The sequence below is a fragment of the Heterodontus francisci genome, chromosome 35 (genome assembly GCF_036365525.1).
Source record: "Heterodontus francisci isolate sHetFra1 chromosome 35, sHetFra1.hap1, whole genome shotgun sequence".
NCBI classification, from domain to species: Eukaryota; Metazoa; Chordata; class Chondrichthyes; order Heterodontiformes; family Heterodontidae; genus Heterodontus; species Heterodontus francisci.
Genome location: NC_090405.1, coordinates 43822108 through 43847458, shown reverse-complemented (window position 1 = coordinate 43847458; position 25351 = coordinate 43822108). Strand labels below are relative to the sequence as shown.

The 25351-nt window shown below is 44.2% G+C and overlaps 1 protein-coding gene across 2 annotated transcripts in view; it reads left to right on the top strand.

Moving 5' to 3' along the window:
* Positions 1-17937: 17937 nt before the first annotated feature.
* Positions 17938-25351, top strand: part of pkma (pyruvate kinase M1/2a) — a 40667-nt gene continuing 33253 nt past the window's right edge. The window contains exon 1 of one of the 2 annotated variants that reach the window (XM_068015438.1): positions 17938-18038. The gene's annotated coding sequence lies outside the window, so the exon portion shown is untranslated. Of the gene's footprint in view, positions 18044-25351 lie in introns of both variants that reach the window. The other variant, XM_068015437.1, reaches the window with a different exon arrangement.

Sequence of the window (25351 nt, the reverse complement as noted above, 5' to 3'; positions counted from 1 at the left end):
AAGCGGGACGGTCTACATCTGAACCAGAGGGGGACTAACATCCTTGCTGGCGGGTTTGCTAGTGCTGTTGGGAGGAGTTTAAACTAATTTGACAGGGGGAGGGGATGTAGACTCCTAGCAGAATAGGGACACAGCTAAACACAGGAAAGCGAACAAGTCAGAGGGAATACAGCAAAAGTAAGACCAGGATGGAAGGCCTCTACTTTAATGCCAGGAGTATTGCAGGTAAAACGGATGAGTTAAGGGCAATGATTGACACGTGGAATTGTGATATAGTAGCCATCACAGAGACATGGTTGAGGGAGGGGCAGGATTGGCAGCTCAATATCCCGGGATATAAAATCTTCAGGGGAGTCAGAGAAGGGGGTAAAAGAGGAGGGGGCATTGCAATATTAGTTAAGGAGTCAGTTGCTGCAGTAAGGAGAGATGATATCTTGGATGGGGCATCAAATGAAGCTTTATGGGTAGAGTTTAGGAATAAAAAAGGGACAGCCACATTGCTAGGTGTTTATTATAGACCCCCAGATAGTCAGCGGGAAATTGAGGAGCAAATATGTGCGCAATTTGCAGAGGTGTGTAAAATTAATAGGGTAATTATATTAGGTGATTTCAACTTTCCCAACATTAATTGGGATAGTCATTATGTTAAGGGCTTTGATGGAGTGGAGTTCTTAAAATGTATACAGGAGAACTATGTAGATGATCCAACAAGGGAGGGTGAAGTGCTCGACCTAATTCTAGGGAATGAAGCCGGACAGGTGGTTGATGTGTAGGTGGGGGTGCATTTTGGTGATAGCGACCACAACATGGTACAATTTAAGCTTGTTATGAAGAAAGAAATAGACAAGTTGCAAAAAAAGGTTTTGGATTGGGGGAGAGCGAATTTTAGTAAAATAAGGCAGGATCTGGCCAAGGTAGACTGGAAAGAGTTACTTGTCAGGAAATCTACAGAAGAGCAGTGGGGGGCATTCAAAAAGGAAATGGGGACGGTACAGGCCCAACATGTTCCCTCTAGGGTAATAGGTAGGAGCAACAAGCCCAGAGAACCATGGATGACCAGAAACATTCAGGGTACGATGAGAAGGAAAAGAGAGGCTTTTAGCAAATACAAGGAGAGTAAATCAATGGAAGCATTAGTGGAGTACAGAAAGTGTAGGATGGAGCTAAGAAAGCAATTAGGAGAGCAAAGAGGGGATATGAGAAAGCTCTGGCTGGTAAAAGTAGGGAAAATCCCAAGATACTCTTTAAGTATATCAATGGGAAGAGGATAACCAGGGAAAGAGTAGGACCCATTAGGGACCAAGGGGGAAATTTGTGGGTGGAGCCAGAGGACATTGGTAGGGTGTTGAACGAATACTTCACATCTTTTTTCACCCAAGAGAAAGAGGATGTAGATATGGAACTTACAGAGAGACTGTGAGGTTCTTGAGCAAATTGTCATAGGGAATGACAAGGTATTGGAGGTTTTGGAAGGTTTAACATTGGACAAATCTCCAGGTCCGGACGATTTGTGTCCCAGGATGCTGTGGGAGGTGAGGGTGGAGATTAGGGTGGAGACCCTAATTTTTAATTCCTCTCTGGCCTCAGGGGAGGTGCCAGAGGACTGGAGAACAGCTAATGTGGTCCCACTATTTAAGAAAGGTTGTAGAGATAAGCCAGGGAACTACAGACCCGTGAGTGTCACGTCAGTGGTAGGGAAACTATTGGAAAAAATTCTGAAGGAGAGAATCTATCACATTTGGAGAGGCAAAATTTGATTAGGAATAGTCAGCATGGCTTTGACAGAGGGAGGTCATGCCTAACAAATTTGATTGAATTTTTTGAGCATGTGACCAGGTGTGTAGATGAGGGTAGTGCAGTTGATGTAGTTTACATGGATTTCAGCAAAGCCTTTGACAAGGTCCCACATGGGAGACTTATCAAGAAAGCAAATGCACATGGGATACAAGGGAACTTGATAAGGTGGATTCAAAATTGGCTTAGCTGTAGTAGACAGAGAGTGATGACAGATGGCTGTTTTAGTGACTGGAAGCCACAGGCCAGTGGCATACCAGAGGGATCTGTGCTGGGTCCCCTATTGTTTGTCATTTATATAAACAACATAGATGACTATGTGGGGGGTAAGATCAGTAAGTTCGCGGATGACACAAAGATTGGCCGAGTGGTTAACAGTGAGGTGGAGTGTCTTAGGTTACAGGAAGATATAGACGGGATGGTCAAATGGGCAGAAAAGTGGCAGATGGAATTTAACGCTGAAAAGTGTGAGGTGATACACTTTGGAAGGAGTAATATGACACAGAAGTATTCAATGAATGGTCTAATACTGGGAAGTTCCGAGGAACAAAGGGACCTTGGCGTGTTTGTCCATAGATCTCTGAAGGCAGAAGGGCAGGTTAATAGGGTGGTGAAAAAGGCATATGGGACACTTGCCTTTATCAATCGAGGCATAGATTACAAAAGCAGGGAGGTCATGTTGGAGTTGTACAGAACTTTGGTAAGGCCACAGCTGGAGTACTGTGTGCAATTCTGGTTGCCACATTATAGGAAGGATGTGATTGCATTGGAGGGGGTGCAGAGGCGATTCACCAGGATGTTGCCTGGGATGGAACATTTAAGCTATGAAGAGAGGTTGGATAGGCTTGGGTTGTTTTCACTGGAGCAGAGAAGACTGAGGGGTGACCTGATGTACAAGATTATTAGGGGCATGGACAGGGTGGGTAGGGAGCAGCTGTTCCCCTTAGTTGAAGGGTCGGTTACGAGGGGTCACAAGTTTAAGGTGAGGGGTGGGAGGTTTAAGGGGGATTTGAGGAAGAACTTTTTTACCCAGAGGGTGGTGACGGTCTGGAATGCCCTGCCTGGGAGGGTGGTAGAGGCGGGTTGCCTCACATCCTTTAAAAAGTACCTGGATGAGCACTTGGCACGTCATAACATTCAAGGCTATGGGCCAAGTGCTGGCAAATGGGATTAGGTAGACAGATCAGGTGTTTTAATGCATCGGTGCAGACTTGATGGGCTGAAAGGCCTCTTCTGCACTGTATTATTCTGTGATTCTGTGAAATGGCAAAGATCCACATAACCAGTTCCACCATTCTCCGGTTGCAGGAGACCAGGGAATTCCTCAGGGAATTCAACTCCCCCGTTTGTAAAGGATAAGGATTGAGCTCAGGTGTGATTCCCACCACAGTCAACTAGCTCATAAATGAAGAATGGCCCATAGGACCAGGTGCTGAAGTGTCTGTCGAAGTTTATCCTGGAACTGCACCCCAGCAAGAGTCAACACTTTGAGGAAAGGGTAAAATTAGGAAAAAGATTTCCAGTGAGCAAGGTTCTCTCCTCCAATTTGTGGCCTCATTGAACCCCTGCCACTATCTTTAATATTTACAGGATCTGCACTATTTTCCTGGATATACAATGCTGCTGAACTCTTTTGGGGTGGTGGTCAACTTTGTTGATTCAGGTGTGGGAGAAAACTATCCATCACTGTCAGATGACTCCATTGTTTAAAAAAACAAAGTTCTCTGTGTGCGGAGCCAGACCACCCCCAGAAACCCCTCCTTGCACAATGTGAAGTTAGCAGGAAAAATAAAGGTGGGGGCTGAGATACACTGGTCTCATCAACATTCCACACAAAGGAAGTGAGAGACTAAAATGCGGGGACAGGTAAATTCATAGGATTGCATGCATCCATTTATTCTCAAAACAGGGCCTTGGTTGGTTAAGCGGTAGGGTTAAAAACGCCCTGCTCTGCTCAGCTTTCTTTAGCTCTCGGAACTGCATGTTTTAACCCTTTGAGCACCATGTATGAGCTAGGTGTTGGCTGTGGCTCAAGTGGTAGCACTTCACCTTTGAGTCAGACATTGTGTAGGGTTAAGTCCCACTCCAGGAACATGAGTCAGTCATCACAGGTGATGCTCCAGCATGGTACTGAGGAAGTGCAGCACTGTTGGAGGTACTGTCTTTTAGATTAGAAGTTAAACCACAGTCCCATCTGCACTCTTGGGTGGGCGTAAAAGACCCCACTGCATTATTTCAAAGAAGGGCAGGGGAACTCTCCCCAGTGTCCTGGTCAGTTTTATTCCTCACGCAACACCTAAAACAGATTACCTGGTCATTATCAAATTGCTGTTTGTGGGAGCTTGCAGGGCACAAATTGGCTGTGTCGCATTTTCTACATTACAACACTGATCACATTTGTAGAGGAGGCAGTGGCATAGTGGTAATGTTACTGGAATAATAATCTAGAAACCCAGGTGAATGCTCTGGGGATATGGGTTTGAATCCCACCATAGTAGATGGTGATATTTGAGTTTAATAAATAAATATGGAATTAGAAAGCTAGGTTAATGGTGACCACGAAGCCATTGTTGATTGTTTTTAAAAACCCATCTGGTTCCCTAATGCCCTTCAGGGAAGGAAATCTGCTGTCCTTACCTGGTCTGGTCTACATGTGACTCCAGACAACAATGTGGTTGACTCTTAAATGCCCACTGAAATGGTCTAACAAGCCACTCAGATCAAGGGCAATTAGGGATGGGCAATAAATGCTGGCCGAGCCAGCGACGCCCACATCCCATGAATGAATAAAAAAAAAACCCGACCCAAATCCACCCATTTTCCTTGGATAAAATCCACCCTCCCCCCGCCAATAATGGCCAATTCCAACAGAACCAAAAGGAAATTTAGAACATTAAATCATAATATTATTGCATGTGCCTATTAGACACTAGTCCCTGATATCTCCACCAGTCATGGATGGGTGAGGCTTACTCAATTTTGCACCCTTCTCAGTCTGCAGCAGAGAACTGGGAACAAAGTAACAGTGCAGTACAGCAGCGCCTATTAACATTTGCTGCTGTAGCTTTACGCCTGGAAGAACTGGGACAGCCTGCCGCTTGAAAGAAAGACTTACATTTAAATAGCGCCATTAGAATTAGAATTAGAATTAGAACATTACAGCGCAGTACAGGCCCTTCGGCCCTCGATGTTGCGCCGACCTGTGAAACCATCTGACCTACACTATTCCATTTTCATCCATATGTCTATCCAATGACCACTTAAATGCCCTTAAAGTTGGCGAGTCTACTATTGTTGCAGGCAGGGCGTTCCACGCCCCTACAACTCTCTGAGTAAAGAAACTACCTCTAATATCTGTCCTATATCTATCTCCCCTCAACTTAAAGCTATGTCCCCTCGTGTTTGCCATCACCATCCGAGGAAAAAGACTCTCACTATCCACCCTGTCCAACCCTCTGATTATCTTATATGTCTCTATTAAGTCACCTCTTCTCCTCCTTCTTTCTAACGAAAACAACCTCAAGTCCCTCAGCCTTGTTCTCGACCTCAGGGCATTCCGAAGTGCTTAACAGCCAATGAAGTACCTTTGAAGTAAAGTCACTTTTGGAATGTAGGAAACACAGCAGCCAACACAGGACAGCACAGTGGTGCAGTGGTTAGCACCGCAGCCTCACAGCTCTAGGGACCTGGGTTCAATTCTGGGTACTGCCTGTGTGGAGTTTGCAAGTTCTCCCTGTGACCATGTGGGTCTTTGCTGGGTGCTTCAGTTTCCTCCCACAGCAGACAGATGGGGCCTCAGTTTAACGCATCATTCAAAAGACAGCACCTCCAACAGTACAGCACTGAGGAGTCTACAAAATTTTTGTGCTGAAGCCCTGGAGTGAGATTTGAACCCAAAATCTTATATATTAGAGATGAGAATGCTACCAACTGAGGCACGGCTGATACATACAAGCTAGACATTGAGCAGTTTGGGAACACTTCTGAACATCAGACAGAAGGCCCACTTATGGAATTGCCCAGTACTGGTGTTAGCCTCAGCTCAGAGCATGCTCGCCCCTGAGTCAGAGGTTGTGGGTTCAACTATTCTTATGTAGGAAAATGGAGCAGCTCATTTGTGCACAGCAAGATCCAACAAACAGCAAATTGATCTGCTTTTTGTGGCCTTGATCAAGGGACGAATGTTGGCCAGATTATGCCTCATTTTTCAAATACTGCTGCGGGATATTTTATGTTCATACAACTCACCGGAACAGACAAATGGAATCTCAAATTAGCACCTCCATGCAGCCCTCTCGCAGTACTTTTTTAAAATTCATTCATGGGATGTGGGCGTCTCTGGCTCGGTCAGCATTATTGCCCATCCCTAATTGCCCTTGAGTAGGTGGTGGTGAGCTGCCTTCTTGAACCTCTGCAGTCCATGTGGTGTAGGTACACCAACAGTGCTGTTAGGAAGGGAGTTCCAGGATTGTGGCCCAGCGGCAGTGAAGGAACAGTGATATAGTTCCAAGTCAGGATGGTGTTTGGCTTGGAGGGGAACTTGCAGGTGGTGGTGTTCCCATGCATCTGCTGCTCTTGTCCTTCTAGGTGTAGAGGTCTTGGGTTTGGAAGGTGCTGTCGAAGGAGTCTTGGTGATTTGCTGCAGTGCATCTTGTAGATGGTGCACACTGCTGCCACTGTGCGTTGGAGGTGGAGGGAGTGAATGTTGAAGGTGGTGGATGGGGTACCAATCAAGCGGGCTGCTTTGTCCTGGATGATGTCGAGCTTCTTGAATGTTGTTGGAGTTGCACCCATCCAGGCAAGTGGAGAGTATTCCTTCACACTCCTGACTTGTGCCTTCTAGATGGTGGACAGGCACTGGGGAGTCAGGAGGTGAGTTACTTGCTGCAGAATTCCCAGCCTCTGGCCTGCTCTTGTAGCCACGGTCTCTATGTGGCAGGTCCAGTTCAGTTTCTAGTCAATGGTAACCCCCAGGATGTTGATAGTAGGGGATTCAGCGATGGTAATGCTATTGAACATCAAGGGGAGATGGTTAGATTCTCTCTTATTTGAGATGGTCATTGCCTGGCACTTGTGTGGCATGAATTTTACTTGCCAATTATCAGCCCAAACCTGGATGTTTTGCAGGTCTTGCTGCATCTGGACACTGGCTGCTTCAGTATCTGAGGAGTCATGAATGGTGCTGAACATTGTGCAATTATCAGCGAACATCCCCACTTCTGACCTTATCATGGTGGGCAGGTCATTGACGAAGCAGCTGAAGATAGTTGGGCCTAGGACAGTACCCTGAGGAACTCCTGCAGTGGCGTCCTGGGACTGGGATGATTAACCTCCAACAACGACAACCATCCTCCTTTTCACTAGGTATGACTCCAACCAGCGGAGAGTTTTCCCTCTGATTCCAATTTTGCCAGGGCTTCTTGATGCCATACTTGGTCAAATGCTGCCTTGATGTCAAGGGCAGTCACTCACACCTCACCTCTGGAGTTCAGCTGTTTTGTCTATGTTTGAACCAAGGCTCTACTGAGGTCAGGAGCTGAGTGGCCCCGGCGGAACCCAAACTGAGCGTCAGTGAGCAAGTTATTGCTGAGCAAGTGCCACTTGATAGCACTGTCGACAACCCCTTCCATCACTTTGCTGATGATTGAGAGTAGATTGATAGGGCAGTATTTAGCTGGGTTGGATTTGTCTTGCTTTTTGTATACAGGACATACTTGGGCAATTTTCCATATCGCCAGATAGATGCCAGTGTTGTAGCTGTACTGGAACTGCTTGGCTAGGGGCACGGCAAGTTCTGGAGCACAGGTCTTCAGTACTATTGCTGGAATATTGTCAGGTCCCATAGCCTTTGCCGTATCCAGAGCCTTTAGTCATTTCTTGATATCACGTGGAATGAATCAAATTGGCTGAAGACTGGCATCTGTTATGCTGGGGACCTCAGGAGGAGGCCAAGATGGATCATCCACTCAGCACTTCTGGCTGAAGACGGATGCAAATACTTCAGCCTTATCTTTTGCCCTGATGTGCTGGGCTCCCCCATCGAGGATGGGGATATTTGTGGAGCCTCGTCTCCTGTTAGTTGTTTAATTGTCCACCACCATTTACATCTGAATGTGGCTGGACTGCAGAGCTTAGATCCGATTCGTTGATTCTGGGATTGCTTAGCTCTGTTGTTCCGCTGTTTGGCATGCAAGTAGTCCTGTGTTGTAGCTTCATCGGGCTAACACCTAATTTTTAGCTATCCCTGTTGCTGCTCCAGACATGCTGTCCTGCAGTCTTCATTGAACCAGGGTTAGTCCCCTGACTTGATGGTAATGATAGAGTGGGGGATATGCCAGGCCATGAGGTTACAGATTGCACTGGAATGTGAGCCTGAATAATGTGCTGAAACCCGGGAGTGGGCTCAAGGCACATTACTGTGATCCGAAATTGTGTTTATTCCCAATTAAAATAAACAAAATCTATTCCGGGGCGGCACAGTGGTTAGCCTCACAGCTCCAGCGACCCGGGTTCAGTTCTGGGTACTGCCTGTGCGGAGTTTGCAAGTTCTCCCTGTGACCGCATGGGTTTCTGCTGGGTGCTCTGGTTTCCTCCCACAGCCAAAGACTTGCAGGTTGATAGGTAAATTGGCCATTGTAAATTGTCCCTAGTATAGGTAGGTGGTAGGGAAATATAGGGACAGGTGGGGATGTGGTAGGGAATATGGGATTAATGTTCTTCTTTTGGGCCTCCTTATCTCGAGAGACAATGGATACGCGCCTGGAGGTGGTCAGTGGTTTGTGAAGCAGCGCCTGGAGTGGCTATAAAGGCCAATTCTGGAGTGACAGGCTCTTCCACAGGTGCTGCAGAGAAATTTGTTTGTTGGGGCTGTTGCACAGTTGGCTCTCCCCTTGCGCCTCTGTCTTTTTTCCTGTAGGATTAATGTAGGATTAGTATAAATGGGTGGTTGTTGGTGGGCACAGACTCGGTGGGCCGAAGGGCCTGTTTCAGTGCTGCATCTTAAAATAAAATATTCCAATTAAATAAAAGAAAAGAAAGTTGTGGATTGTAGCTACCTAGCGTCTGATTCCATCCCTCTCCCTGGTAACAATCTGATATTAAACCAGTCTGTTCACAACCTTGGTATCACATTTGACCCTGAGATGATCTTCCGACCTCATATTCTCGCCATCTATTTCCACCTTCATAACATTGCTCAAATTCACCCTGTCTCAGTTCATCTGCTGCTGAAAACCTCAATCATATCTTTGTTACCTCTAGACTTGACTATTCCAATGCGCGCCTGGCTGGTCTCCCACATCCTACTCGCCATAGACTTGAGGTCATCCAAAACTCTGCTGCCCATGTCTTAACTCTCACCAAGTCCCGTTCACAATCACCCCCGTGCTCGCTGACCTACACTGGCTCCCAGACAAGCAAAGTATTGATTTTAAAATCCTCATCCTTGTTTTCAAATCCCTCCATGCCCTTGCCCCTCTCTATTTCTTTAATCTCCTCCAGCCCCACAATCCTTGGAGATATCTACACTCCTCCAATTCTGGCCTCTTGCGCATCCCCCAAGTTTAATTGCTCCGCCATTGGTGGCTGCGCCTTCAGTTACCTAGGCTCCAAGCTCTGGAATACCCTCCCTACACCTCTCCATCTCTCTACCTCACTTTCCTCCTTTAAGACACTCCTTAAAACCTACCTCTTTGACGAAGCATTTGATCATCTGACCTAATGTCTCCTTGTGTGGCTCGTTGCCATATTTTGTTTTATAATGGCCCTTTGAAGTTCCTTGGGAATGTTTTATTACGTTAAAGGCACTAGATAACATAAGTTGTTATTGTTGTGGAAGGCTAAGTCGAAACAACTGAATCTGGGAGGAAACTCTATACCAACATAGGAATTAAGTCATTTACCACCAACAGATAAAATTATCTATACACAAACAAATGATTTAAAAAATCACAAGGGAAAATGTTATCTATTAATTAGTATGATCACAGTGTACCCAGAAGGAAAAGATTCAGTGTGATCATTTACTGAAACAAACTGAGCGTGGGCCTTAAGATTAATTGAACAAGCCCACATAATGTTTCCATCAAAGCCCTCTGACCATAATCAATTGAAGTTTAAATGTTGAATTAACAAGGGATTTTAGTTGCATTGAAGGGATAGGATATATTCAAATCTCACACTTATCTGTTTGCTGAGCGACTGCATTACTGAAGAGACATTTGATAAAATTAAGGCACATCTTGAGGGGGTTCATGACGGAGTGTGCAGTACCTAGAAAAGATGTGAATGTTTAATTGGAAAGTAGACGGCCCCTTCTCACTCACCACATAAGGCCAGGGATTCCCTGCAGGGAATAGGGTTTTAGCAACCAAACAAGAATGATGTGAGAAAACTTGGGAGTAGTGAAGGAGCAATCTGCTTCCAAGTCTAGAATGCAGAATGGGAATAGGCTACAAGCAGAAAAGTAAGGTTTGCTTTTTAAAGAAGAAAACGTTGACATGCTCCGTAATCATCTCATTCTGTGGCATCAGTTGAGTGCTTCCCTTTACGAGAAGGGTCATTTGCCTGCAGCTGCGGAAGAACCCTTTGTGAAAATATTCTTCTGTCCCTACGAGTGGAAAAAGCACAGGATACGAGATATGCATGGTGGCCTTTCAAGGAAGAACTGATCTGTTTTCTAAGGTTAGGGGGTTTCCCTGTCATCCTTTGATGTTTGCAGATATAATAATGGATGGTGCAAAATTCCCACGAGCTGAGGATTGACCCTATTGATGCCTGGAGATGACCTCAATGTGTAGCTCACTTGTAATGACAATGTAACTGTGATCAATGAAGGAAGGATGAACAGTGTAAATTTATTCCACCTATTCACACCAGAATGCTCGTGTGAACAGCAGTGACTAAGAAAGAATGGATTAAGCTGCTTACATGTCAAAGTGCTTTTCCCAGCACCAACTCTTTATTTCTAAAGATGAACCTTTTTTCTTCCAAACGCAAGCCGATATTAATGAAAACAAAAGCAAAATACTGCAGTTGCTGGAATTGTGAAATACAAACAGAACATGCTGGGAATACTCAGCACCAATGCTTGTCCTAAATTTTCTTAGTACTGGACGGGCTATAAACTCCTCTGAGCAGCTTACATTTTAAAAATCATAACCTACATTACAATGTAAATTTATGCTGACATACTTAATGGAGTTGTGAGCGGCCTGCTTATTTCAATGCACGGTACATTCCAGATTGCTTTACGGACCCACAGGCGTGCATGTTAGAGGGAACATTGCTTGGCAGGTCAAACAGCATCTGCGGACGAAAAAGACTTGAATTTATATAGTGCCTTTCATGTCCTCAGGACATCTCAAAGCACTTCAGCCAATTAAGTGTACTTTTGAAGATAGTCACTGCTGTAGGAATCATAGCAGCCAATTTGTGTACATCAAGCTCCCATAAGCAGCAATGTGACAATGACCAGAAAATGTATTTTCCTTTTGTGGTGTTGATTGAGGCATATATATTGGCCAGGGGATAACTCCCCTGCTCTTCTTTGAAATAATGCAGTGGAATCTTTTGCACCCACCTTTGAGAGAAGACAGGGCCTCGGTTTAACGTCTCATGCAAAAGACAGCACCTCTGGCAGTATAACACTCCCTCAGTACTGCGCCGATGTGTCAGTCTAGATGTTTATGCTCAAGCCCCTGGAGTGGGGAGATGATGGGGTAGTGGCAATATCACAGGCCCAGGCTAATGACTTGGAAACTTGGGTTCAAATCCTAACATGGCAGCTGGTGGAATTTAAATTTGATTTTTAAAAATAAGTAAGGAATTGAAAGCTAGTTTCAGTATTGGTGCCAGGAAACTATCATCAATTGTTGTAAAAAAAAACATCTGGTTTGCTGATATCATTTAGGGAAGGAAATCTACCGTCCTTATCTGATCTGGCCTACATGTGACTCCAGGCCAACAGCAATATGGTTGACACTTAACTGCCCTCTGAAATGGCCTAGCAAGCCTCTAAGTTGTCAAGTGCAGTCGGGGATGGGCAATAAAAGCTGGCCTTGTCAGCGACGCCCACATCCCGTGAGAAAATAAAAACGGTTCAGATCAATGTCCTTTCACCAGCTATTAATGAAACTGTGACAAAAACAGGGCATTCACCACAAACTCAAGTTGGCAATCATGGCGGGTTCCCATAGAACAGTAAATGAGATTAACGACCAAATAGTGAGCGCTGTGTTGGCATCTGGAACGCATCACCTGAAAAGGCAGCAGAAGCAGATTCAGTGGTAACTTTCCGAAGGGAATTGGATTATATACTTGAATAGGAGAAATATACAGAACTGTGGGCAAACAGCAGGAGAGTGGGACTAATTGGATAGCTCTTTCAAAGAACCAGCACAGATATGATGGGCCAAATACCTCCTTCTGTGCTGTATGATTCTGTGATAATCTGTTTTTGTTTGAGGGATGAATGTTAGCCAGGACCAACTCCCTGCACTTCTTTAAATAGCACCAAGGCATTTTAACAAGCATCTGAATAGGTAGGACTTTAGTTTAGCATGTAATCTGACAAACAGTCCATCCGACAATGCAATTCTCTTTCACTAAGTTGCGCATGCCCAGTGGTCAATTAGTCATGGCCACTCTATGCATGTCCTTTCCCTTAGCTGCTAGTTCACAAGAGACCAGTGACACATTTTAAAAGTACATTTGGGACAGTGGTGCATTTAGATGGTTTTCTTAGAACTGTTATGTACTGTAAAAGGCTCTGTTTATTCCTTGGAACATGCTGACATTCAACAGTGGTTAGCACCGCAGCCTCACAGCTCCAGCGACCTGGGTTCGGTTCTGGGTACTGCCTGTGTGGAGTTTGCAAGTTCTCCCTGTGACCGCATGGGTTTCCGCCGGGTGCTCCGGTTTCCTCCCACAGCCAAAGAATTGCAGGTTGATAGGTAAATTGGCCATTGTAAATTGCCCCTAGTGTAGGTAGGTGGTAGGAAAATTGAAGGAAGGTGGGGATGTGGTAAGGAATATGGTATTAATGTAGGATTAGTATAAATGGGTGGTTGATGGACGGCACAGACTCGGTGGGCCAAAGGGCCTGTTTCAGTGCTGTATCTCTCTATGACTCTGTAACTGCTATTCAAGCAGCTAAAGTGAAGCCTTTCAAAGTTAACCATGCTATATTACTTGAAACCTTATCTACATAGTAGGAGAGGGGTGGTGTGATCTCTGAATCAACACCATTTTCTTCCATTAGACACGGGCTAAATTTTAATTCCAAGTGATGTATTCTACCATATTCCAATGCAAAGATGAAACACATACACATCGAAAATTCCTTTAGTCAAAAATCTAACCCACACATTGGTAACACATGCAGAGAAGATAATTTAGTTTGAGGGGTTTATTGGAACTCAAATAGTCCTGAATAGTGACTTCTGCTTATAAAATGAGAGGTTACCAAGGGACAGATTTTTTACTTTCCCGCTTCATTTTGAAATGTTCGTTCCTTCTTGGTTCCATGTATTGCGGTCAACACACTATTCTCCATCTTGAGTGAGTGATCGGTAGTTTCCCCCTCCCCCCCTCTACCTCATTTACTTTAATAATAAACCCCTACAACAGCAGCCAGGATTGGGGATCAGCCATAAATTCTGTCTCTCTTGGGAACTCTGCCTAATGCCCCTACTGGCTACATGACTTAAACTGAGATTTTGCTTCAATTCTCTCATCCAAAAAGCTGGGGGTAAATTGAAAATGTCAAAACTAAGATTGATAGATCTTTGTTAGGCAAGGGTATTAAGGGTTACAGTGGTAGATGGAGTTAAGATACAGATCAGCCCGTGATCTAAATTGAATGGCTGAACAGGCTTGCGGAGTTGAATTGCTTACTCCTATTCCTGTGTTCCATCAGCACATATCCTGCTATTCTGTGCTGTGTCACTACTGGGCCTAAAATTAAACGACTTTGAGAGAGGATTATCTTTCAGTTCTGTTCGGCAGTGTTTCTGTTCTTCCTTTTCCCACTTCCTGATATTGTAAGTGCATTGCTTCCTCTCTGACGCAGCGTTTTGACAAAGTAAAGGGAAGCAAGAATGGCTCCCAGCATTTACCTAAAGCTACATTTCAGTCAACCGTCCTTTGGTGACTTAGTGCTATAGTTTGAACTGCTGACACTTACTTTGCTTAGTTATTATATTGAGGTTAATACATGATTATAATCCAACACTTACCTGTAATATAGTCCCACTAAAATATATTTGATACAGTGCACTCAAAGTGTAACATTAATAAAATAATACTGCAAGCCATGTTTTTCCAATAATCTAGAGATACATACGAGTCTGACTATGAGGTGATGTCGTGATGGAACTGGGGAAAGAGCTTTGACATTCTTAAATGTCAATATGCATGGTACTTGGAACATTGGAATCTTTATGATTATATAAATAAGGATGAGTGACTCAGCTGTTCCAGTAGTATGCTGTCCTAAAATATGTCTGCCTGTGATCTTGAGGGAACTTCAGTGTTTGATCAAAGTAAAGAGGGTTTACAATAACATTCACTCAATCTTTAAAATTAGGGACAGGACTGTAAATCCTGCAAAATCTTTCTGCTCTGGGTAACAGCTAAGGAACAGTTTCCTTTAAATCCAAATTGGTGAGAGCTCCCTGATGTGACAGGTAGATTCAAATACAGTGTGTGCGGAGTTAACCAATCTTATCTGGAGCAGTAGTTGGGATATTACAATTGTGCTAGCCTCTCCTGACCACACCCACCCCCCCCCCCCCCAACCACTGGGCTACCAAAGGAAGAAAATTACCAGGGTTCCCATTAATGATTGTTATGTGATGAGAGTGTATGTTTGTGTGGAAGGGGAATAGGCTGAAAAGGGATCCAAATTGTCTGTGATTCCCACTGCAGTTAAATAGCCAGTTGACCCTTACTCTTTAGGCCAACAGGTGTAAAAATTGTAAAAGGTACCAGAGGGGCTTCCAGAATCTAAGCATCAGTACCCCAGCGAGGAATACCACTTTCAGGAGTGGAGTGGGGAGGGAAAATGGGGACTCATATATGGTTATAAAGAGCATCGACTAGATTTATAATGTTTTTGGAATAAATAAATACAGTAACCTTGTCATAGTTCTGATTGCACAATATAACTGACAATGCAATTGCTGAAGGTGATAAAAGAAAATCTTCGGCCATATTTTCCGTAGTGTCATTGCTAAATTGTACTGCAAATTCTGTATTGATAATGCTACTTAGAACTGTAGGAATGACTCACCAGAATTACATAGGAACAGAAGGAGGTCATTTAGCCCGAGTCTGTTCTGCCATTCAATGAGATCATGGCTGATTTACGACTTAACTCCACATACCCGCCTTTGCTCCATATTTGTTAACAAATATCTATCAATCTCAGATTTAAAATTAACAATTGATCTAGCATCAATTGCTGTTTGTGGAAAAGAGTTTCAAACTCCTACCATCCTTTGTGTTTAGAAGTGCTTTTCCCATTTCACTCCTGAAAGGTACAGCTCTACTTTTTTGACTTTGAACCCTAATGCTAGACGCCTTTCCAAATAATTTCTCTTTATCTACCTTATCTGTTCCACTTAATATCTTGAACGCTTCGATCAAATTACCCTTAATCTTTTAAAATTGTTCCAATTATTTCTTCTCCTACCCCAACATTAACAGCAATGCATAATGTTCATGCCATAGCATGATATGGGACAAAGTAGCAGGAAAATGTGTGATGCTTCATTCGTCTCATTGTCATTTGTTGGACCTCGCTCAAACAAACCGGCTGCCAGGTATGCAAACAAACACCACTCAGGTAATTCGTTGTTTGTGAAATGCTTTGGGATGGCTTAAGAACATGAACAAGACTATACAAACGCAAAATAAAAACAAGAAATGCTGGAACCACTCAGCAGTTCCAGCATTTCTTGTTTTTATTTGAGATTTCCAGCATCCGCAGTACTTTGCTTTAATACAAATGCAAAGTTTTACATGCTGCTATGTTGGATTTAATTGCAACCTTCAGGGAGTGTAAAAAGGCAAAAGAATTTGCAAATGAAGAACAAATTCTAAATATGCACTGCAGGTCTTTTAAAGGGGAAAGACATGGGTTACCCTGTCCTAAACTTGATCCCTGCATCTTTCTCTACTTCCTACGCTATCTCCTCTCATCTCCGAGCTCATTTTGTCCATAAGACCCACCTCCAGCTCCTTTGACCCTGTTCCCACTAAACTGATAACCAGCCAACCTCCTTTCCTGGCCCCTCAAATACTGTTCTCTCCCTTTCAAAAACACCTATATTCCTAAATACTCTCCTCAAAAAACCAAGCCTTGATCCTTCCGTCTTTGCAAACTACCGCTCTATATCCAAATAATTATTGTTCTTGTGCACAAAGGAACTTGCGTTTATATAGAGTTAACGTTTCAGGTCAATAACCTTCCAGTTTTGTTGAAAGATTATTGACTGGAAACATTAACTCTGTTTCTCTCTCCACAGATGCTGCCAGACTTACTGAGCATCTCCAGCATTTTCTTTATTTTCTTTTTTATTTATTTTTACAGCATACGAGGAGGCCATTCAGCCCATTGAGTCCATGCGGTCTCTCCGGGGTGCAATTCAGTCAGTCCCATTCCCCCATCCGATTTCCGTAGCCCTGCAAGTTCTGTTTTTATTTCAGATTTCCAGCATCCACAGTATTTTGCTTTTGCATTTAAATAGCGCCTTTCATGATCTCAGGACATCTGAAAGCGCTTTACAACCAATTAAGTATGTTTGAATTGTAGTCGGTGTTTTAATGTAGGAAATGCAGCAGCCAATTTGTGCACAGCAAGATCCAACAAGCAGCATTGAGAAAATGATCAGATGGGTCTATTTTAGTGATATTGGTTGAGGGATAAATAGTGGCCATTAAGAGAACTTGCCACGCTCTTCTTTGGATAGTGGCCATGAGATCTTTTAGGTTCACCTGAGAGGGCAGGTAGGGCCTTGGTTTAACATCTCATCTGCCAAATCTGTTCAAAAGTGTGTGTAGCTGAAGCATTAACATTTGCATTTGTAACATTTTTGGTTTTAATTTATGGGAACTGCATTTCCTATGGGAACACCCTTGCCTCCCCCCCCCCCGCAAAAAGAATCTGACAATTTAGGTAAATTCTTCCAAATGTATAACTAGACCTTTGTCACGTAACACCCACTTGCCGTCAATTATGTTTCACAAGTTCAACTTGCATGAAAATAAAATCAAGTTCTATAGATTTTGTTACATGCATACATTTGGAGTAGAAACATAGAAACGAGAGTAGGCTATTCAGCCCTTTCAGTCTGTTCTACCACTGTTAGACTATGGCAGATCTATATCTTAACCCCATCTACCTGTTTTAGTTCCATAACCCTTAACACCCTTGCCTAACAAAATCTAACATATTGCTGTTTTGTTGTTACCTTCTAATTTATATTCCAGTATTTAGGGCATTCATTTCAGGAGATATGTCTCTAAGATAAAGCAGCTATTTGAAAGCCCAGTGATTTTAACAAATAAAATTAGCAGGCTGGGTGGAATTGCTGACAAGGTCAGAGAGATGTTAGAAATTTAAGTTCAAAAAGGGAGTGATTTTAAGTTTAAACTGCTGCATTTGATTTGTGAAGTGGGAAATATCACAAAAATTTTGAACCAAAAGAAGCAATTCTTGGCAGTTATCCCTCATTATTACTCAGCAAGCAGAAAGCAATTGCTGTCATTGCAACCTGACTCTGTTCACACATGCAGCCCTAGTGCGGCTGCTTCGCCGCCCTGCAGTGAAATCCATCCCTCCAAGGAAAGTAGTTCATCAGTTTTTCTTGGTTGGTAATTACAGTTGGCCTGGCAACGCCTCCAGACCGAAAACCATTCGTGTTGAAACGCGTGCGTCGAGAAGCAAGGCAGAGCGCCGGTTTGCGGCGGCAGAGTGGGAATCAGGTTGGGCTGGTCCTCCGAGAGTGAGGCGGCCGGTCCTCCGGCGGAGCGGTACAGCGCGGTGATCGCCGGTTTTAGGGAGGGGGGGCGGGGAGAGGAAGCGAGGCGGCGGATGGATACGGCGCGGCAGGTCCTCCGAGGGCGAGGCGGCCGGTCCTCCAGCGGAGCGCTATAGTGCGGAGGGAGGTGCCAAGCCTATATGAAGAGCGGCGCGGTGGGCGGGACGCGTGCATTTTGTGGAGGGTGCTGGTGTATTCTTGGTCAGGTTTGTTTGAGTTACCGCCGGTCTAGGGATGGAAATGGAGAGTGGGGCGATATCCTGGCCTCACCGCGGTAACCGGTTGATATTTGGGAACGGCGCTGCTGATCGTCCGTTAGGCCCCGGGCGTCCATTAGCAGAGGTTGCGGTCAGTAGGGCCGCAGTTTCACCATCCATGTGTGTGCTCTCAGTGCAGCATCTTTTATCCCAATTAGATACTAGTTAAATATTTAAAATAACTGTAAAGCCTAGCTGACCATTAACCTACTTAAAACTGTATTCTTTCCCTCCCCTTAAAATAGGCTTTTTCTGTACCTCTGCCCCCTCCCTTAAAATAATCTTTGTTCCTTTGCTTTCCCCCCCCCTTAAAATAAGCTTTTTCTGTTCCTCTGCCCCCTCCCTTAAAATAATCTTTGTTCCTTTGCTCCCCCCCCCTTAAAATAGGCTTTTTCTGTTCCTCTGCCCCCTCCCTTAAAATAATCTTTGTTCCTTTGCTCCCCCCCCTTAAAATAGGCTTTTTCTGTTCCTCTGCTCCCCCTCTCAAAATAGGCTTTTTCTGTTCCTCTGCTCCCCCTCTCAAAATAGGCTTTTTCTGTTCCTCTGCCCCCTCCCTTAAAATAATCTTTGTTCCTTTGCTTCCCACCCCTTAAAATAGGCTTTTTCTGTTCCTTTGCTTCCCCCCCTCCCTTAAAATAGGCTTTTTCTGTTCCTTTGCTCCCCCCCCCCTCCCTTAAAATAGGCTTTTTCTGTTCCTTTGCTCCCCCCTCCCTTAAAATAGGCTTTTTCTGTTCCTTTGCTCCCCCCTCTCTTAAAATAGGCTTTTTCTGTTCCTTTGCTCCCCCCTCTCTTAAAATAGGCTTTTTCTGTTCCTCTGCTCCCCCTCTCAAAATAGGCTTTTTCTGTTCCTCTGCTCCCCCTCTCAAAATAGGCTTTTTCTGTTCCTCTGCCCCCTCCCTTAAAATAATCTTTGTTCCTTTGCTTCCCACCCCTTAAAATAGGCTTTTTCTGTTCCTTTGCTCCCCCCCTCCCTTAAAATAGGCTTTTTCTGTTCCTTTGCTCCCCCCCCTCCCTTAAAATAGGCTTTTTCTGTTCCTTTGCTCCCCCCTCTCTTAAAATAGGCTTTTTCTGTTCCTTTGCTCCCCCCTCTCTTAAAATAGGCTTTTTCTGTTCCTTTGCTCCCCCCTCTCTTAAAATAGGCTTTTTCTGTTCCTTTGCTCCCCCTCTCTTAAAATAGGCTTTTTCTGTTCCTTTGCTCCCCCCTCTGAAGAGGCTTTTTCTCTTCCTTTGCTCCCCCCTCTCTTAAAAGAGGCTTTTTCTGTTCCTTTGCTCCCCCTCTCTTAAAATAGGCCTTTTCCGTCTGAAAGACGCGTTCTTTCTTGCCTCCGCTCATCATGCGGCACCATGCTCGCACGTAGGCGGATCTGCTGTCTGTACCGCATATCCTTTAGTGTTTTATACGATGAAACTTGAATATAATTTGGTGTAACAGATCTACTTGTGTTTTTGTTCTCCCTCTAATGTGCTAATCCAGAATTGAAATCGGCTGTTCCAGACCCCTCGTGGGCAGGGAAGAGCTGAAATGTACTATATGCCCTTGAACTGTGTGTATGCTTCATGCGTGCTTATTTTTTTTTGTGTACAACCTGTTTATCAATTTCAAATCGAATTTGCATCCAGCTTTTATTGTAGCTTAGAATTTTTTCCCCCAACTGGTCTACTGCGCCAAACCAGTTAACACTTTTTCTCAGTTGAAACTATTCTGTTAAAACTTTGCATCTGCAAGATTGCTACGTGAATTAATTTTAATCTCTAGTAACCGGAGTGCTTTACAGGAAGGAAAACTATATCCTTGCCTGTTTTTTTTCTGCTAGAGGAGACCGGAACGATTACTCGTGGCCAGCAATGTGATACCTGGCACTCGTGAGGCAAGATTTTCACCCGATGTGACTTTGATGTCGAATTATCTAGCTAGCTTTACTATGGATCTGAATATCTGAGATGTGTTTTAATTTAACTGGGGAGTTCTGGTCGCCTAAAGTGGTCCATAGAGTTTGTGCGAGATCTGGAAATTCCTGCAGTCCTTATTCCAAACAAAACGGAATTGCAGACTAAACTCTATCCGAACAAAGATTAATTATGGTTACAGCACAGGAGACGGCCATTCGACTTGTGTCGGTGCTCACTCCAAGAGCAACCCAACCTTTTCCCTTAGCCCTGCAATTTCTTCCCCTTCAGGTGCTTATGCAATTCCCTTTTGAAAGCCACGATTGAATCTGTTTTCTATTCTTTCTAAAGGTTAAATTACCTGTGTTCCTAGCACCTGCTTCACTATTCTAAGGACTAGTCTTTCCCAGGTCACTGCATCTCTTAAAACGCAGTTTCAGCTTAAATTTCTTTTTTTTTGTTCTGTCGTCAGTGATAGCCGGCAGAGGGAGTTAACAATATGACTTTGCTTGGGTTGCAGTCTATTGTGTGGAGTTACACTTGTCCTCAGGATTTTCCAGGACCCAAAGACACTTTAGGATATGAGGATCAGTGCAGATTGCTGCATTTTGTGTGTGGGTGTGGGAGGAGTGGAAAGGAGTCTCTGTAAATACCTCACTCGCTGAGATGTGAAATCAGAAGACTTGCAGCATTCGCCATGCGGTCAATTCTGTCTTTTCCGTCTGTTCCTCACCCGCTTGTTAATTCCGTTTTGTTGGGTAAGGGGAGTGATTTCAGTTTGCTGTTGGGTAAATTTCCCTCCTTCAATCCCAAACTGAGCAACATAAAGAATAACTGCTTTCGGTCGCGTCATTTGAGGTTTCGGCTTGTCTCCACGTTTTTGATTTTTTTTTTCCAGTGATTCAGTAATTTAATTTTCCGGGATGATGAACGGTTTCTTTTTGCGTAGTCGCATGGATTTTTTTTCGACATCTTTCCGCCCTTTGAGTCAGGGTATGGATGCGAGTCAGGCTGCACGTACACTCAGAGCTAATGGGACGTGACTGCTACAGAGCCTAGATTCATGCTGCGTAGGGAGAGAGACTGAATCCAGCCTTTCCTTGCCTTGGTTTTTTTTTACTAGTGAAGGTTAATTTGCAGATTCCATTTGCTTCCCCTAAGATTCCTATTTCACTAAGTTTCATGGTGCAATTAAAGCATAATGGTGAGCATGCTGGAAATCTGAAATAAAACGCACAGTGGCGCAGTGGTTAGCACTGCAGCCTCACAGCTCCAGGGACCCGGGTTCGATTCCGGGTACTGCCTGTGTGGAGTTTGCAAGTTCTCCCTGTGTCTGCGTGGGTTTTCTCCGGGTGCTCCGGTTTCCTCCCACAAGCCAAAAGACTTGCAGGTTGATAGGTAAATTGGCCATTATAAATTGTCACTAGTATAGGTAGGTGGTAGGGCAATATAGGGACAGGTGGGGATGTTTGGTAGGAATATGGGATTAGTGTAGGATTAGTATAAATGGGTGGTTGATGGTCGGCACAGACTCGGTGGGCCGAAGGGCCTGTTTCAGTGCTGTATCTCTAATCTAATCTAAAACCAGAAAAATGCAGGGCGCGCACTCCACATCTCTGAAGAGGGAAACGGTTAACATGTCAGGTTGATGACCTTGGCTTTTTTAGTGGTTTTTGGTCCAACTTGAATTAATGACCGTGACGTGTCCGTACTGCACTGTTTTTAGTATGGCATTTTCTATCAAAAATCTGTTTGCAGGCAACAGTACCTTCAGTAAGCCATGTTTCCCTTTCAGTCCTGTTTCATTTTTGCCCATTACTCCTTGCCTCCCTCACTCGAAAAGCTGCTATCTGCATTAGAACATTTTAAATGGAATTGAGTTTGGATTGATGCATGTGCACAGTGCCAAATACTGTGGAATTTTCTAGGACAGTGTCCCATCTTTCCTGTGAGCTTGAAGTTTAAAATTAAACTTAAACTGAATACAATTGCAACTTTTGTCTCATAGCTGATTAATCCATGTTTAGTAATGTGAACATTCATTAACTTTAATGGAAGACTGATGTAATCAGATAAAATCTTTTTTTTAGTTAGAATATGATTGGCTTTATTGCAATAAAATTGGCTGGTGAGAAAATGTTAATCAAGTAGAATTCCATATTCCAGTTGTATTTAAACTATTAAACCCGTGCCTGCTTATATAGGTGGTCTCTATTATATAATCCTGAGACTGAGTGCAGACCTGCATCTCTCTCAAACAAGGTCCCTTAATCCAATGGAACACTTTGAAGATTTACAGTTGTCTTCGATAATTGATCCGAGATCTTGAGAGAAATTTGATATCCCTTCTGAATTAGGTGTTCTAGTCAAGACCAGACACGTACAATATTGCTTGAATCCCTAATTAATATTGATCATCTCTGGTTGGTTAGTTTCAGTATTGTAGTGGATTACAGCTTTCAATTATAGGCAGACTAGGCCCATGTGGTGCTTCACAAATTCATACTGCCTTTTTAGTGTCTCAGTCTAGTTCTCACTCACATTCTCTTGTTTGCCTTTCTTTCCTGTTTAACTGCCAGATTTGGTGCCTGTTGGCAACTAGCATCCTTGCTCATTGTTTTACTGACTTTAACCTTAAGATATGTAACTTTAGCTTTTACCATGTGTTTGTCACATCTGGTAGTTTGGATCTTGGCACAAGTTGGTTCTCCACCCTCGGCTGTAAATTGCTTTTGAGGTCTGGAGCAGAATTTACAAGTTTCGTGACCGTAAGTATTTCGGGTTCTAAAGCAGGAGTGATCTCTGTGGCTTGGCAGTTATCTAGGTGTCTTGGGTGTGACTTTATGAAAAGGATTAAGGTTTTGTTTAGCCTGTATAAATGTCTCTGCATCTGCAAAAGTTTTTGAATCACCGCTGTAATCCTGGTATAATGGTTTAAGAACATAGAACAATACAGCACAGTACAGACCCTTCGGCCCACGATGTTGTGCCGAACCTTTAACCTACTCTAAGATCAAATTAACTACCTACCCTTCATTCTACTATCATCCATGTACCTATCCAAGAGTCGCTTAAATGTCCCTAATGTATCTGCTACTACCACCGCTGGCAGCGCATTCCACGCACCCACCACTCTCTGTAAAGAACCTACCTCTGACATCTCCCCGAAACCTTCCTCCAATCACCTTAAAATTATGCCCCCTGGTGATAGCCCTTTCCGCCCTGGGAAAAAGTCTCTGACTATCCACTCTATCTATGCCTCTCATCATCTTGTACCCCTCTATCAAGTCAACTCTCATCCTTCTTTGCTCCAATGAGAAAAGCCCTAGCTCCCTCAATCTTTCTTCGTAGGATATGCCCTCCAGTCCAGGCAGCATCCTGGTAAATCTCCTCTGCACCCTCTCTAAAGCTTCCACATTCTTCCTATAATGAGGCGACCAGAACTGAACACAATATTCCAAGTGTGGTCGAACCAGGGCCTTGTAGAGCTGCAGAATAACCTCGCAGCTCGTAAACTCAATCCCCCTGTTAATGAAAGCCAACACACCATATGCTTTCTTAACAACCCTATCAACTTGGGTGGCAACTTTGAGCGATCTATGGACATGGACCCCAAGATCCTTCTGTTCCTCCACACTACCAAGAATCCTGTCTTTAAGCCTGTATTCCGCATTCAAATTCGACCTTCCAAAATGAATCACGTCACACTTTTGCAGGTTGAACTCCATCTGCCAGTTCTCAGCCCAGCTCTGCATCTTGTCAATGTCCCGTTGCAACATACAACAGCTTTCCACACTATCCACAACTCCAGCACCCTTCGTGTCATTGGCAAACTTGCTAACCCAGCCTTCCACTTCCTCATCCAAGTCATTTATAAAAATCACAAAGAGCAGAGGTCCCAGAACAGATCCCTGTGGAACACCACTGGTCACTGAGCTCCATGCTGAATACTTTCCGTCTACTACCACCCTCTGTCTTCTATGGGTCAGCCAATTTTGTGTCCAGACAGCCAACTTTCCCTGAATCCCATGCCTCCTTACTTTCTGAATGAGCCTACAATGGGGAACCTTATCAAACGCCTTGCTAAAATCCATATACACCACATCCACTGCTCTTCCTTCATCAATGTGTTTTGTCACATCTTCAAAGAATTCAATAAGGCTTGAGGCATGACCTGCCCCTCACAAAGCCATGCTGACTGTCTCTAATCAAACCATGCTTTTCCAAATAATTATAAATCCTGCCTCTCAGAATCCCCTCCAATAATTTGCCCACTACCGACGTAAGACTGACTGGTCTATAATTCCCAGGGTTATCCCTATTCCCTTTCTTGAACAAGGGAACAACATCTGCCACCCTCCAATCATCCGGTACTACTCCAGTGGACAGTGAAGACGCAAAGATCATCGCCAAAGGCGCAGCAATCTCTTCCCTCGCTTCCCGTAATATCCTTGGGTATATCCCGTCTGGCCCCGGGGACTTATCTGTCCTCATATCATTCAAAATTTCCAGCACATCCTCCCTCAACCTGTTCAAGCATATCAGCCTGTTCCACGCTGTCCTCACAAACGACCAGGTCCCTCTCACTAGTGAATACTGAAGCAAAGTATTCATTTAGGACCTCCCCTACCTCCTCTGACTCCAGGCACAAGTTCCCTCCACTATCCCTGATCGGCCCCACCCTCACTCTGGCCATCCTCTTGTTCCTCACAAGTGTAGAACGTCTTGGGATTTTCCTTAATCCTACCTGCCAAGACTTTTTCATGTCCCCTTCTAGCTCTCCTAAGTCCATTCTTCAGTTCCTTCCTGGCTACCTTGTAACCCTCTAGAGCCCTGCCTGATCCTTGCTTCCTCAACCTTGAGTAAGCTTCCTTCTTCCTCTTGACTAGCTGTTCCACATCTCTTGTCAACCAAGGTTCCTTCACCCTACCATCCCTTCCCTGCCTCATCGGGACAAACCTATCCAGCAGTCACAGCAAGTGCTCCCTAAACAACCTCCACAATTCTGTCGTGCATTTCCCTGAACATCTGTTCCCAATTTATGCTCCCCAGTTCCTGTCTAATAGCATTGTAATTCCCCCTCCCCCAATTAAATATTTTCCCATCCCGTCTGTTCCTGTCCCTCTCCATGACTATAGTAACGGTCGGATTTGTGATCACTATCACTGAAATGCTCTCCCACCAAGAGATCTACTACCTGGCCTGGTTCGTTGCCAAGTTCCAAGTCCAACATAGTCTCCCCTCTAGTCGGCCTATCTACATATTGAGTCAGGAAACCTTCCTGGACACACGTGACAAAAACTGCTCCATCCAAACTATTTGCACTAAGGAGGTTCCATTCAATATTAGGGAAGTTGAAGTCACCCATGA